Source organism: Triturus cristatus, chromosome 5_1 (assembly GCF_964204655.1).
Source record: "Triturus cristatus chromosome 5_1, aTriCri1.1, whole genome shotgun sequence".
Lineage (NCBI taxonomy): Eukaryota > Metazoa > Chordata > Amphibia > Caudata > Salamandridae > Triturus > Triturus cristatus.
The window spans coordinates 580,595,078-580,610,355 of NC_140587.1; the positions used below are offsets into that span (position 1 = coordinate 580,595,078).

The following is a 15,278-nucleotide window of genomic DNA, read 5'->3' on the forward strand; positions in this document are numbered from 1 at the left end:
CCTTTGGCGCCCCCTTGGGGCGCCAGCTGCACGCATCTGCTGCGCGCGTCCGTTTGCATCGGAAATATATAGGCTAATGCCTATGATGCAAACTGGATCGGTAACACAGCTTACGAAGCGGAAACTGAGTGGGCGGAAGTGAGGAGCCCGATAGTAGCCCCTGCCCTCCGCACATTCGGCGTATCAGCCGCGGCGGAGCAGGACTGGAGGAAAAGCGAGATGCGAATCGGAGTAGCTAAGGAGGTGTAGGCAAACAGAATCAAGTAAAGTGCAAGTGCACATAGGTAGGAGAAATTGTTAAAAAGCACAGATATTAAAAACCTATAAGCAGGGCAGCAAACACTAAATCCTACCACTGTCAGCTGCACGTGTCCGTTTACATCGGGAATATATAGGCTAATACCTATGATGCAAACTGGATCGCTAACACAGCTGAGGAAGCGGAAACTGAGTGGGAAACAGGGGCACAAATTGGATCATAAATTCAAAGCTGTTCTGAACAGGGGTCCCCAAAATATGTTTGGCCCAGGGCCCGCAAAATCCTTAAGATGTCCCTGGGTCAGCAAGCACAATCTGCACCGAAATGTGCAGCGAAAACAGGTCAGGGTTACACGGCCTCCGAAAGCCTGACGGCCCCCTCGTAGGGATCGTCTGGCCACCTCAGCAGTCGAGGGCAGGGTGCGCAGTCACCGCCCCCGGCCCCGTCAAACTCACAGCTACGGGGACGAGTGTCAGCGCTCCTCGCGGTAGGCCCCAGCCATTAGAGATGGCGCAATGGGAGGCGGCCTCCACCCCCGCTCATAGGGCGATACTGGCGGGATCCACACCAGGAAGTCTCGCCGTCCCGTTGGCAGTTCTCCGCACCTCGAGCCGAGGCTACGGAATAAAGTCCCATCAGGCCACGGCAGCCGCCATGTTACCACTCGCCAGTTGATTCTCGGCACGCAATGTGCAGCCCGCATGGTGCCCCTGGAAAGTCACAGCTCACTCCACTCGCTGCAGGATGTATACGCGATGTAGGGCGGTATGTTTCAAGCTTTGATGCAATAATATTGGGCAGATACTGGACGGATTAGAGATCAGCCGGGCGGAGCAGCACTAAAGTGCGGCCATCTTGCCTGGCGCCCTCTAGCACCAACTTTAAGACTTTTTTTCTGAGTTCATGCAAGTCCCAGATCTTTCCACCTTGGTTTGAACATCCATACCAGGCCACCAAAATTGGTCCTTCAGTCTCTTAATGGTAAGGGTGTGGCCCAAATGTACTTTGTGAGCTATCCTCATGAGTTTTTCCCTCACAGCTATAGATGGCACAAATCTTTCATTACACATGATAAGACCCTTCTTCACTAGGGATACTTCTTTCAGGACCTTATGAAAAGGTCTAACTGCCTGCGGTAATGTGCTTTCTCTTCTCGATTCCTCTTTGAGTAACTCCCTTACTGCCCTAAGGACCTCATCAGATACCATGGCTACCTTCCACTCACTCATGGACACACACCTGTGTAGACCTTCAATCGCATCCTCCACGTCAGCTACTACTTCTTCTGTTTCAAAAGTGCACTGGTCAGCCAAATTATCAGGCAAATGAGACAAACAGTCTGCTGCATTGTTCTTCCAACCTGGTAGGTATTCAAGTTTACAGTTGTATTCCTGTAGCTTTACAGCCAACCTTCTTAAGAGACCTGAACATCTGGTACATCCATTGGGTCCTAACACTTGTAATAGCAGTTTAAGGTCAGTTCTCAGAACAACTTTCCTGCCCCAAAAAAACACCCGGAAATGGTTAGTACCCCATGGTACTGCTAGCGCTTCACGCTCAATAACTGAGTAGTTTTTTTCTGACTCAGTCAACAAGCGCAACACGAAAGCCAGGTTTTTCAGAGCTTCCATGCACCTGGAACAAAACAGCCCCTATGACATTCGCACTCGCATCAGCGGTTAGAATACTTCTTAAACCACATTGAAAAGGAAATAACAAGTTAGCATTTACAATGTCCATTTTGAGTTGCTCAAATGCCATCTGCTGGATCTCCCCCCTCAAACTTCTTTCCTTTTTTAAGTATGTCCCTCAATGGAATAGACTTCTTAGCAAAGTCCCTCACACACTTCGAGTAATATTCAAGGAATCTACTGAACCGAAATACACCTTCAGTGGTGATGAAGGCCGTCAATTGCTTGGAGTCATGATGCAATTTCACCTGATGGTAGGCATTCCACCGTTCTGTCTTCTCGAAGCCATTGCGTCTCGTGAGCCATTGCGTTTCTGTGTTCTCTGGTGCTATGTGTGACGATGTTCGCAGGGATGACGACGATCTAGACGAGGTGACGTTTCCACGCAGTCACGCTTAAGATGTGGTGACGTACCTGGCAGCCATCTTGAATTATCAAAGACTGTTATATCTACAGAGAAGAGCGAGCATGTAGCATACAAACAGTGCAGGGGAACGCAATTGGTACTAGTTAGCAAGGTATGACCAAGCAACAATGTGAGCCAAGATGTCTAGCGTGAAAAATCTAGGCAAGTCCTGAATGCAAGACAGTAACAGAACTATAGAGCAGACCAAGGTACACTATCACTTTTCCTCATCATCATGAACCATCGCAGTCTCAGATCTTCTTCGTTTCAACTTCTTGACGTGATCCATTGCTGCCTTAGGAGATGTGAAGATTTTACAGTCCCCATCCTGGCCCACCCGCAAACGGGCGGGGTACAGCATGGCGTAAGGGATGCCTTCCGACTGCAAGAATCTTTTAACTGAACCAAACTCTCGCCTTGCCGCCTGGACGGCCACTGTGAACTCAGGGAAGAAAGACAGAGCGTTCCCTTGATGGTTAATTGTGCCCTTTTCTCTAGCGAGCCTCAAGATGGCATCCCGGTCACGATAGTTCAACAGGCGTGCTATTATAGGACACGGTGGGGCACCTGGAACCGGTCTCTCAGCCAGCGAGCGGTGGGCCCGCTCCACTATGAACATAGGGGATAGGGTGTCAGAGCAGAAGATGTCCTTGATCAAGGATTCAATGTAGGACTCCGGTCGGCCCGCGATACGGATGGTGTTGCGGCAGGACATGGCCTCCAAATCTTCATTCTTCGCTTGTATAAGGGCTAACACCTTTTCCATGTGGAGCACCTTGTCCGCCACCTCGCTCACACCATCCTCGGTTGTTGAGACGCGCTGCTCTTTTTCCCCCATCCTCGCATTCTGTCTCTCTAGTTGGGAGGACATATGGTCAAGTCTGTGATTCACTGCCGCCATGGACCCTTCGATAGATTGAAGACTCTTCTGCTTAGCAAGCAAAGTTGATTCCAGCTTGGAGGGGCCCTCTCCCAGGGCATCTGCCTCGGAGTCCGAGGCCGCTCTTTGCTGCGACTTCGTGGGTTTACGCGCCTCAAATTTGAGGCGAGGTTGTGTTTTGTCCATGCCCCCCATTTCAGCAGAGAACAAGACACAGAAAGGTTGAGATCCTCCACTGTCTGAGCCCCGAGGCGCACAAGCAATCGCCAGTAGACGTAGGCCTATGACGCAGCAGTCTTCCGCGTTGAACTAGGCCTGCCAATTCACGACCACCCTCCTGAAAAGGTATGTAATGCGGGGAAACAGCAGCAGAGCAGGCCCAAGTAAGGTCAAACACGCAGCAGTCACTGGGGATCCTGGGCGGTACGGGCCGACCACCCTGTCAATTTCTGGCCGATTAATGCTGAAATTGAATTGAGCAAGCCGGCCTCAAGCACCACAGCGCCCCGGTCGGGCCGCAGCCGGAATGTGACCCAGGTCCAAGGCGTCTGCAGTATCCCGGGGGATGAGCAGCGGGTCGACAGCAGCAGTGCAGGGAGCTTGGGAGCTCAGAGTTGAGGAGAAAAGGGAAGCCAGAGAGGATGCACCGGGGTACACCAAATCCCAGCTCAGCCACTGTGCAGGACCACATCAGACGCTGCCAAACCAAGGCGCACCACACCACACATACAGGCAGCAGCTTGCAGAGCGCGGCCGGCCCTCACCCACCGCTGCAGCTGAGGGCCAAGAGCCCAGCTGCACCCCACTCACTGCCACCTGCTGTCGGCGCCGATCGTCTCTCAGGGCGCAGGGCTCGTGGCAGCCGAAGGTTGTCTTGCTTCCAGCCGGGTCAGCAGGCACAGTCTGCACCGAAATGTGCAGGGAAAACAGGTCAGAGTTACGCGGCGTCCGAAATCCTGACGGCCCCCTCGTAGGGACCGGGTGGCCACCTCAGCAGTCAAAGGCAGGGTGCACAGTCTCCACCCCCGGCCCCATCAAGCTCCCAGTTACGGGGACGAGTGTCAGCGCTCCTCACAGTAGGCCCCAGCCATTAGAGATGGCGCAATGGGAGGCGGCCTCCACCCCCACTCACAGGGCGATACTGGCGGCCGGTCGCGGTGCCCTCCTCCGGCAGGATCCACACCAGGAAGTCTCGCCATCCAGTTGGCAGTTCTCCACACCTCGAGCCAAGGCTACGGAATAAAGTCGGATCAGGCCGTAGCGGCCGCCATGTTACCGCTCGCCAGTTGATTCTCGGCTCTCAATGTGCAGCCCGCACGGTGCCCCTGGAAAGTCACTGCTCACTCCACTCGCTTCAGGATGTATTCGCTAAGTAGGGCGGTCTGTTTCAAGATTCGATGCAATAATATTGGGCGGATACTGGACGGATTAGAGATCAGCCGGGCGGAGCAGCAGTAAAGTGCGATCATCTTGCCTGGCGCCCTCTCGCACCCCCCACCCCAAGCCAAGTTTAAGTCTTTTTTTTCTGAGTTCATGCAAGTCCCACATCTTTCCACCTTGGTTTGAACATCCATACCAAGCCACCAAAATTGGTCCTTCAGTCTCTTAATGGTAAGGGTTTGGCCCAAATGTCCTTTGTGAGCCACAAATGAATCCACACTGTCTCTGGCACTCACAAATGAAAGCAAGGCAATGAGAAGATAAAATTTTAAAAAGGAACCCAGAGAAACCAGAGGTACCAATGCTCTTAATGTCACTAGCCTGCCAGCGTGAATAACCCCCCCCCCCAAAAAAAATACGGGTCTGACTACTCACCAAGGTAGAGTAAGCGTCCCAGATACTTCAGCACAAAAACTGAATTCACACTTTCTCTCTCCTGAACTGCTTGTACAGGGAAAATTAATGGCTCCACCACACGGTGGCAGTCACGTACAGGACGTCATGAAGTCGGCAGCATTCCACCGGAAACACAGAGGAAGCAGGAGTTCTAGCCAATGATTGCCTTCTCTGGAAAATTGCACCGCTCTTGGTTGGAGTGGGAACACCAACGTTATCTGTAGCGCTCCTAATACAGTATTCACTTTATAATAATAAACTTGTGGAAGTATCTTCAATTACAATAGATGGCGACGATCAGCTGGCAACACTCGATGAGCGTAGAGTGAACATTTTGGTTCCGTTGGTGCAACGAGAATTCAAGCGTGCTTACAAGGATAACGAACAAAAAGCATGACGTAAGGAATTGACCTCAGACTTAAGCATGACTGTGAACCTTGATTAATTTTGATCGTGATTCAATGGGAAATGGCCATGTGCCTACGTTATTACGTTTAATAGTGGCTACATGTGCATACCGGTTCACGATTTAAAAAAAAGAAGAAGGAAAGAAAAGAAAGTGAACTTTAAAATATCCCTACCGGAATGTTTACTGTCGTTTGAATGACTTTGAAGTTGTGAAAAGATTGCGGAATTTACATATCCTTTGTTCATCATCGATTTCATTTGAACATATTGTTATTCAAAGATTGACAGTTACCATTTGAATGTACATGGTGAAGCGTGCATTCCACCGTTCTGTCTTCTCGAGGCCATTGCGTCTCGGTGAGCCATTGCTTCTCTGTGTTCTTTGGTCCTACGTGTGACGATGCTCGTAGGGATGACGATGCTGTAGATGAGGTGATGTATCCACGCAGTGACGCTTAAGATGTGGTGACGTACCTGGCGGCCATCTTGAATTATCAAAGACTGTCATATATACTGTCGTCAGTTACACGCAATTCCTTATTTTCTTTTCTTTTCTCTATTATTTTTTCAGCAAACAAAAAAAAGAAGAAATTGAATGAAAAGGAACTAAAGGAATACATTACTTGAGGTACGTGATATATATATTTCATGACTTGGTATATATGGTAATGAAACAACCACATACTTCCTCGGTTGTAAAAAATTACCATTAGTTGTCTTTGGAATCTATAATTGAGATTGTGACTAACCACTAAATAACTCGTTTTTTATTTATTTGTTTGTTTCACGATCTCTGGTGATAGGCACACCAAGCACTTTCTCTTTTTAGTACACCAGGTTTGAGAAGAAGTTACAGAATGGAAGCTGCTGTAATCCCACCACTTTTATTCCTACAGCAACCGGGTGAACCTCCTATTAAATGGGATGAATGGGTGGAGATTTTTGAAAATTATATTGAGGCCATGGATTATAAAGATTTTAGCGCAGCAAGGAAAAAAACTTTACTCTTAAGCACTCTAGGGAAAGAGGGGCAGCACACTTGTAAATATTTACCAGTTAGTACGGACGGTGAAGGAAGAGTTATTGCTAATGTATATGTAGAGGCAAAAGCAAGATTAAGAAAACAGTTTGCCAAAGAAGTTAATATTGTCATGTGAAGACATAAGTTTAACACACAGCCTCAAAGAAGTGATAAGACGGTAGACCAGTTTGTAACACGTTTACGTGAGTTATCTATCAAGTGTCAATTTGGTGGGATGAGGGATGAGATGATCAGGGATCAGCTCATCGTACATTGTCGTAATAAAAAAATGCAAGAAAGGTTATGGACTGCAAAAAATCCCACGCTGGGAATTGCTATAGCTATAGCCAAAGTTGTTGAGCAGTCAGATACATGTATGAAAGAAATGGAGAAAAAAGAAAGTACAACGGGGGTTTCATGTTTAGAACAAGATGATGTTGCTGCAGTAAATTTCAATAAAAGTAGTGATACTGTTGGAAAGAAGGGTGTACCCAATAAAAGGTACAACAATAATTTTACGAAGAGTAACAGATTACAACAAAACATACAAGAAAATGTGTACCAGATGTGGCAGTACTTACCACACTGCTGAGTATAAGAAATGTTATGCCATTGATAAAGAATGTAAAAAATACGGCCGTAAGGGGCACTTCTTTAAGATATGCAGAACAAATAGTAGATCTCAGGTAGCAGTTGTACAAAATGATGCAGGGAACATATAACTACATGTGATGTGGAAGGTGCAGACAAAAGTTTATGTGTTGATGAGGATGATATAACAACCACACCAGGAAGGAGATTGAGACCTAAGGCAGTTTTCATGATTCAAGAAAAAGAGATTGAATTGATGGTGGTTTCAGGTTCATTTCACACCATCATTCCCCAAGAAACGTTTAAGCGTATTTGGCCAAATATGACCTTGCTCCCTAAAGATATTAATCCTGGGAGGTACCAAGGTGAGATAGATATTGGATACATGTTAACAGGAATTGCTTTCCATGATAGGTGTGTAAAGGGGAAGGTGTATGTGTCTCGAAGTGGACCACCAATCTTAGGTTGGGCACACCAATATGATTGACATATTATCATAAATCCTAGGGCCTTACATCAGGTTATGGTTGTTGATGAAGTCACCACTGAAGCGATAGTAGAGGGTATGAGTAATCTATTCTCTGAAGAGATTGAAGAACTTAAAGGTTATGTACACAAAATAGTACTCAAGCCTGATGCAGTTCCTATGCAACACAAGGTACGAAAAGTTCCCATCAGTGCCAGACAGGGGGTAAAACATATGCTAAGTGAGATGGTAGAGCAGGGCACCATAGAACAAATTGAAACCTCTAGTTGGATTTCGCCAGTTGTAATCACGGGCAAACCCGACGGCAGTTACAGGTTCTGTGTGGACTTGTGCACTCTAAACCAAAATATTGTGGTTGACAATTTTCCTTTGCCAAACATAAATGAACTTATTCTGTCTTTGAAAGGAGGGAAATGTTTCTCAAAATTGGACCTACGCAGCGCATACCACCAGATCAAACTATACAATGAGTCTAAACCATTAACGGCATTTATCACTATGGAGGGTGTATTTCAGTTTACTAGAATGCCATTTGGTTTGGTGTCCGCTGCTGGAGTGTTTCAGAGAATGATGGGTTCAGTTTTGAAAGGTTCAAAGAATGTTGTTCATTTTCAAGATGACGTGTTGGTGTTTCGGGACACAAAGGAACATCATAATATTGTCTTGAAAGAGGTTTTGAGTAAGACGGATAATGCTGGGCTGACACTCAAAAAGGAAAAATGCAGATTTTGTGTTGAAGAAGTAGACTACTTGGGCTACACTTTATCTGCTAGTGGAATTAAACCAAAACGTGATCTGTTGGAAGCTATAAGAAAGGCCCCTGCACCTGTAGATAAAGACCAGCTCGGGTCTTTCTTGGACTTAAAGAGTACTATGCTAAGTTTGTATATAATTTTGCAGAAAAAAACTGATCATATTAAAAAATTGCTTAGAAAGGGGTGTGGTGAGCAACAAAATGCCTTTGGAAAACTCAAAAGTGAGATTTGTGGAGCAAAAGTATTGACCCCATTGGATACCAGATTGAAGTCTATTCTCACTGTTGACGCTAGTGCGGTGGGGATAGGAGCCGTTTTAGCACAGATACACCCTTCTGGAATAAGGACTGTAGCTTTTGCTTCAAGATCTCTCACTATTTCCGAGAGGAATTACTCTGTAATAGAGAAAGAAGCTTTGGCTGTAGCATGGTGTGAGAAGTTGGCCTGATGTATGATGTCACTAGTTCTAGTGTACACCTTATATCAGTCCAAATACCCTTATGGTGATTGGTTGTAAAGTCAACCTTATAGACCAGCTATCCTAGTGGTAGCATGGACAAGAGCAGTCTTAGGCTAAACTCTGAATGGCATGTGAAGCCAGCTGTGATACCATATATAATCCCTTGAATACCAAATGAAAGGACACCACAACAGATATATATATAAAATAAAGTGTATTTATTCTAAGCAAACCCTCAGCACTCTTTATGAGATTAGAGGTAAGTACAACACAGTCTTATTTAAGCATACATTAAGTCACACAGGTAAGTAATACAGTTAGGCCCTAGGGGCCACGCAAACCATATACTAAGTAAGTGGTATAAGAACCACTGTCACGGAAATAGAATAGGCCTAGGCCTAGGGAATCGCTGGGGCTACACTACACTAGCGTTAGTTAGGAAGTGGGAGGCCCACGGGATTCGTGTGCAGAGTGGAAACACTCACGCGTAATGCGTAAAAGTCAATAGCAATAGTACAGTTTAGAAAACGGTAGATTTAGGACACTTCCGGAGTAGCTAGGAAGTTGAGACTTGAAAACTAGACACTAGGATAGTCACTATCCTGATGAGCACCGGAGTACCCAAGTTACCTAGCCCACAGGCTGCGGGTGCATAGGGGTGAAGATGCGTCGTTTTCGTCGTCGACTCCTATGGATGCCTGAAGAAAGATGCTGACAGGCAGTCAGTGAAGAGTGTCCGGTGGATCCCAAGGCTGGGATCAAGAAGAGAGGAAACCTGCAAGCAGAAGGGACAGAGTCAAGGTCACTAGCCAGTGACCACGTGGAACCAGGAAGGAACCAGGCGATGTCGTGAAGATTGCAGGTGAAGGTGAAGCTTGTCGCTGCAGCCAGGAGGACCAGGAAGCGTCGAGGACGACCAGGACCAGGAGGCGAGCTGTCCCACGAAGGCTCTTGCTGTCGGCGGCGTCGAAGTTGGACTAGGACTCACCAAGCCTTGGCAAGCGGAACCCACGAAGGACGAAGGACTTGCTTCTGGTGCAGACCAGGAAGGTCTGGGGTGCTTCTTCTTTGCAGAGAAGCGGGAGCCAGTCTGGAGGAGCCAAACCAGCGCAGAAGATTTCAGGGTGCGTCGTCACAAAGGCCACTAGCCAGCGGGCAAGCAACCGGACAGACGCGGCAAGCAGGAAAATGCTGAAGGGCCCCACGCAGGACTCGTGGAGTGTGGGGGGCTGATCTTCGGTGCAGATGGTGCTTGGGGTTGGGGCTTCTCAATCCCCGGTGCACAACTTCGAGGGTACCTCAGAAGCTGCGCTTTAAGTTACTAGCCACTTTTCCCAGGTAGCCGGTCCCACGTCGCTCGTCGCCTCCACGGATCTCAGCTCTGCTGTAGATGTGGATCAGGGTCGGAGAAGTCTGGAAGTCAAGGCTCTGGTCAGGCTCTGCAGTCGGTTCCTCGTAGAACGTGGGCAAAGCAAAGGGTAGTCTCTTGATGGTGCCTGTTTGCACAGGGTAGCCACTCCTTGGCTACAAGGGAGATTCTTCCGTCTTCTTCTTTCGTCGAATGTCGAAGGTCCAGAGTTTCTGTTCAGTTTTGCAGGTTCAGGATAATCTAAAGTCTTGAGGCCCAACTCCCACTCTTATACTAATCTGGGGGGCTGGGATACCTGCTAGGTCACGCCTTATGGGTGGGACCTGGGAGGGGGTGGTTACACCCACTTCCCTTTGTCCAGTTTCGCGCCAGAGCTGGGGCTGGAGTGCCCCAGCGCCGGTTTGAACTGGACTATGCAAGGAACACCTTGTGTGCCCCAGGCATGTCTCATTCCTTTCAGCCCACCCTGCCCCAATACACTAAAGGCTGTCTGGGGAGGTGCTAGCACCTCCCCAAGCAGGAAACCTATTGTCCAGGCCTCCCTGGCTGGGATCCCTCCCAGCAGCAGGAGGTCAGACTTGTGTCTGTGGCAGCAGCATCCATTTTGTGATGCTGAGGCTTTGGTTAGAGTTAAACAGCAAAGTAGGATTTTAACATGTCTCTCCCTCTAGAAGGGAGGAATAATATCCTCATCACCAGAAATGGTATGGGGGTATTATTCCAAAGTGTTAGACACCTTACACGACATGTTTTGATAAAGCCAAACCATAGTTAGCATAACCGTTTAAGATTATAAGGCACTTTAAGAGTATATGGTAGGCTATATCATAGAACAGCTATAAGGACATGGTTCCGAAAGCTGCAGACAGGCTCAGCTCATGCTAGAGCACCATCTCACATGTTACCAAGCACTCTGCCTCCAGGATTGTTAAGGCCTGCCATAGGAGTGACTGATAGGTACACATGTGTCTATATATAAGGGTAGATATAGGCATACTATATCTAAGCAAGGGGTGATTACACGACCTTGCCCCAGCTGAGTGATCAGCCAGTTGTGTCTGATTGGAAGGCCAGACCAGGGGTGGCATAATACATGCTGCAGCCCCTGGGAGGCCTAGGGTACACCTATGCCCTGGGTACCTAGGGTACACTGTACAGGGTCCAATAAGGTGATCCTTACCAATTGGTTATGTACCTAGGGTACATGGAGTCCATTTTAAAGAGAGAGCAGACAGCCTGAGACCCTGAATGGCAGGATCTCAGGCCAACTAAGTCGAAAAACCAGCTAGACACTAGGCAAAAAGTTGGGGGTAACCATAGTCAGATATCCACCTTCCTACACATGGGCTACTGAGTATTTTCACATGTATTTGTGGGGTTTTCATTTTACTCTACAAACTGATCATAAACCACTGATCAAGATTCCATCTCATGGTGGTGCAGGTAAGGGGTCAGCAAGGCTGGCCAGGTTAGCTGCCCGTTTGCAAGAATATTTATACAAAGTTGAGTAAATAGCAGGATGGAAGAAATGTCAATCTGATGGGTTGTCCAGATTGCCTCTACCTTGGTATGAAGTAGATAAAATACAGGTTGAGTCTTTTGATGGTGAGGGTGCAGTTGCTGCAATTGAAGAATTGGTTGAAGTGTGCAATGGGGCAATTGATGAAGGTCGGTGGAAAGAATGTATGTCTAAAGACGAGGCCTTGCAAGTGGTCAAAGATTTGATTATCAAAGGTGGCAGGCATGAAAGTACCCTTCCTATTGCTGTGAGACCTTTTGGAAACGTTTTGGAAGATTTGTCCATATCTGACAAGAAGGAGAATGTTATAATGAAAGATGACAAGTTTGTTTCCCCACAGGAATTGAGATTTGTTTTGTTCAAATTGGCTCATGAAGGCCACATCGGTCAATCACTCACAAAGAAAAGGTTAAGGGAGCACTTCTGGTGGCCTGCCATGGACCAACAAGTGTCTGAGTGGGTAGAGAGGTGTGTAGATTGTGTTGAGAGTGAGAAAAGGCTGAAGGTTGGAAGCCAATTAGAAATATGCAAGATTTATGACCCGGGTTTACCATGGCAAACGGTCTGTCTAGATTTTATAGGTCCATTTACTTGTCTAAGCTTGGATCTGAAATTTGGTGTAGTCATGGTGGATGTGACATCCAAATGGCTAATTGTGAAATTTGTACGGAAATCACCATAAAAAACACTATTCGTGTGCTTGATGAAATCTTCAGGGAAGAAGGTTATCTGGTTAAGTTGATTACCGACAATGGCACACAACTTATTTCTACTGAAATGACCACATATTTAAAATCATGTGGGATTGTACATTCTAGGACATCTCTCTACAACCCACAGGGAAATGGTGTTGTGGAAAGGGCCAACCGCATGGTAAAGGAAGTAATTCAGATGGCGTTTGCAAACAGAGGTGATTAGAGAGGGATGATTAACCATCTTGTGTGGGTTTACCGTACAACAGAAAATACTGTTTCTGGGAAAATTCCCTATGTTGTCATGAGGGGGCGTTGTGCCAGTACAAAGTTAATTCCAGCCTGGATGAAAGATTTTCTGGGTTTGGTGCATCTCAATCATGACAGAGTAAATCACGACAAAGTTTCAATACATGATGGAACCATCAAAACCAATGATTTTGTAAGAGTCAAACCTGGTCGTGTGAGTGGTAGGTTTACCAAATTTCGTGGTCCATACAAAGTTAAAGCTGTTCATAAAGGATATGTCACTTTGTATAATGGTGAAAGTTGGAATCTGAGGAGAGTTGCTCTTTACAAGAAAAACCAGAGTCATGAGAAGAATGATGAGTGTGAAATTGTTCGCAATTTAAATCCTCATCTGCTTGTGAGTGAAGAAAAAGCTTGTAGGAGATCACCCAGTGATTTCTCAAGGGATAGTGGTGATAATCTCAGAGGCGTTACTAATAGATCTGTTTCCCAGAGATCCAGGTGTCCTCCCAGATATCTTCAAGACTATGTATGTGGCGACTTTTAGTGAGTCTCGCAGGTATGACATTTTTTTTTTTTTTCGTGTTGTAATTTAATTAAAGATAATGTAATTTTGTTATTGTTATCTAATGGATATAAAGGAGAGAGGATGTGTTGTATTCTAACATGAATTTATATTACAGTATACAGTATCTGGTTCTTTAAATGTAAGTTCCACTGTTGGTTCTAGTGTTGCTATGCTCCATGACATAGCTGTGTTCCTTGCCTGTCAGTTCTCTGCTGGCTGGAGTGGGATCACCAACATTATCTCTAGCGCTCCTAATAAAGTATTCACTTTATAATAATCAACTTGTGGAAGTATCTTCAATTACAACAGAGAGCAGGGATTAGTGAGAGCACACAGAGTGCAGCTGTTTCTCAGACGTTAACACAGGAAGCAGAGACACAGGCAGGAACTCTCCTGACAAGATCATGAAGGCCTCAGACGAACCTTCACACTTTGCAGCCGATAATTGCGGTTGTTTTGCCAGCACGTATAATACGAGCCTGGCTACTGTGATCCTGTTCGTTGCCAAATAATGTGGTAATAAAGACGCACACTCCGATGAAACTGTAGGTAAGACTCTTGAAGTTTATTAGCATTACAACCTGGGTTTTGGTCAGGCACCACTGACTCCAACCGCCAAAACGTCTGACATGGAATCCTGTGATGTCATCGCTCAAGGCAGCGTGACATCAACAGTATTCCATGCGATAAGGCAAGATCAAGATACAACAGTGCTCCTTCTACCCCCAACCCCTTTTCACAGGGTGGTGAGGCAGGCCTGCGATGCCGTTGCGACAGAGGGCTGCAGGATGGAGGATTGGCTGCAGCCTCTGGGCAGTGACAGTATCCTCGGCTGCGCCGACGGTGAGCTTGTCGGGCGATCCAAGGAGGGTCTGTTGTGCACCCCGGCACATGGAGGCAATAACGCCATGGAATGAAAAGAGTGGTGGGGACCTCATATGTGATCCTGAGGGCCAGAGGGACCCAGCAGCTGCTCGTTCCCCTTCTTGGCGTGGGAGATGAGGCGGGCGGACTTTATGAAAGTGGTCCTGCTGTCAGGGGCGGTGCATCCATTAGGGCGCTTGGGCGTTGCCCCACCTTTGAGGCACGAGTCGAGTTACAAGCGTGCATGCGTGCCTTTGCTGCCGTCACAGTCTCTCAATCTCACTCACTCACCGGAGGCAGTTGTCTCAAAACGGGGCGTGGCGGGGCAGCCGCAGCAGGAGTTCAGTGCAACTGCAAGTGCATTGACGATGATAAATGAATCAGGTGGTTGGCGGTCCGGCGGAGCGCACAGCAAGAGTGCGTGCGCATGTTCTGTTTAGGGCATAAAAATGTTTGCGACCAGCCCGAACATGCGCACTAAGCTGCTCATTAGAAGAGCGAGGGTTGTTCCATGCCGCTCTTCTAGTGAGCAGCCTAGTGCGCATGTTCGGGCTGGTCGCAAAAAATTTTAAGCCCTAAACAGAACATGCGCACTACTGCTCAAGCCAATACTGGCGCTGCTGTTGGAACAGCGTCTGGATTGGCTGAGTCGCAGCCTCGCATGCGGTACTTGCCATCAGCGTGACGTCAGAGTCTCCTCGTGTTCACTTGCTACCACGGGGCGGGTGATGTCCCGGGAACCGGCTGAACCTGCAACAGCGGCCGGGCGGTCACCAGCAGGGACCCCTGGTCTGATTGCAGGGTAAGGTTTTATTATTATATTTTTTATTCCCCCCGCGCTCCCTCTCCCCTCCCCTCCCCTGTGAGCATGTTGGCCGCGGCTGTAATACATCCGGGCCTCGGAGCGTAAAGCTACGGTTGTGTGTTGATATTTAGAAAGATGACGAACGCTCCACAGTAATCGGGCACATGCATGTAGACTCACAATACTAGAGAAGGACCAGCAGCTTCTCCAGAGAACCACTTGCTGCTTGCACCAACGCTACTACTACTGATTCTTGCTTGTATGTTAGTCTCCCTACATGTGTAACTGGACTCTGTGACCTGGCTCAGGTTTTGTGGGAAAAGGTGATACTTTCTGCATAGTTGTCCTTCAAGGGCTGAGAAGTTAGTGCAATATGTCCAAAAAGCCGACTGGTAAAATATTCAATTCACGTGCTCAG

General features: G+C 47.4%; 1 protein-coding gene and 1 long non-coding RNA gene across 3 annotated transcripts in view; one reads left to right on the forward strand and one right to left on the reverse strand.

Moving 5' to 3' along the window:
- The window catches only part of MCMDC2 (minichromosome maintenance domain containing 2), a 1,176,074-nt gene that overhangs the window by 956,346 nt on the left and 204,450 nt on the right, over window positions 1–15,278 (reverse strand). The gene's annotated exons all lie outside the window — the stretch shown is intronic.
- The window catches only part of LOC146831224 (uncharacterized), a 146,102-nt gene continuing 136,047 nt past the window's right edge, over window positions 5,224–15,278 (forward strand). Inside the window, exons 1-2 of the long non-coding RNA XR_014961252.1 lie at window positions 5,224–5,470; window positions 6,052–6,108. This is a non-coding gene — a long non-coding RNA (uncharacterized LOC146831224). The remainder of the gene's footprint in view (window positions 5,471–6,051; window positions 6,109–15,278) is intronic.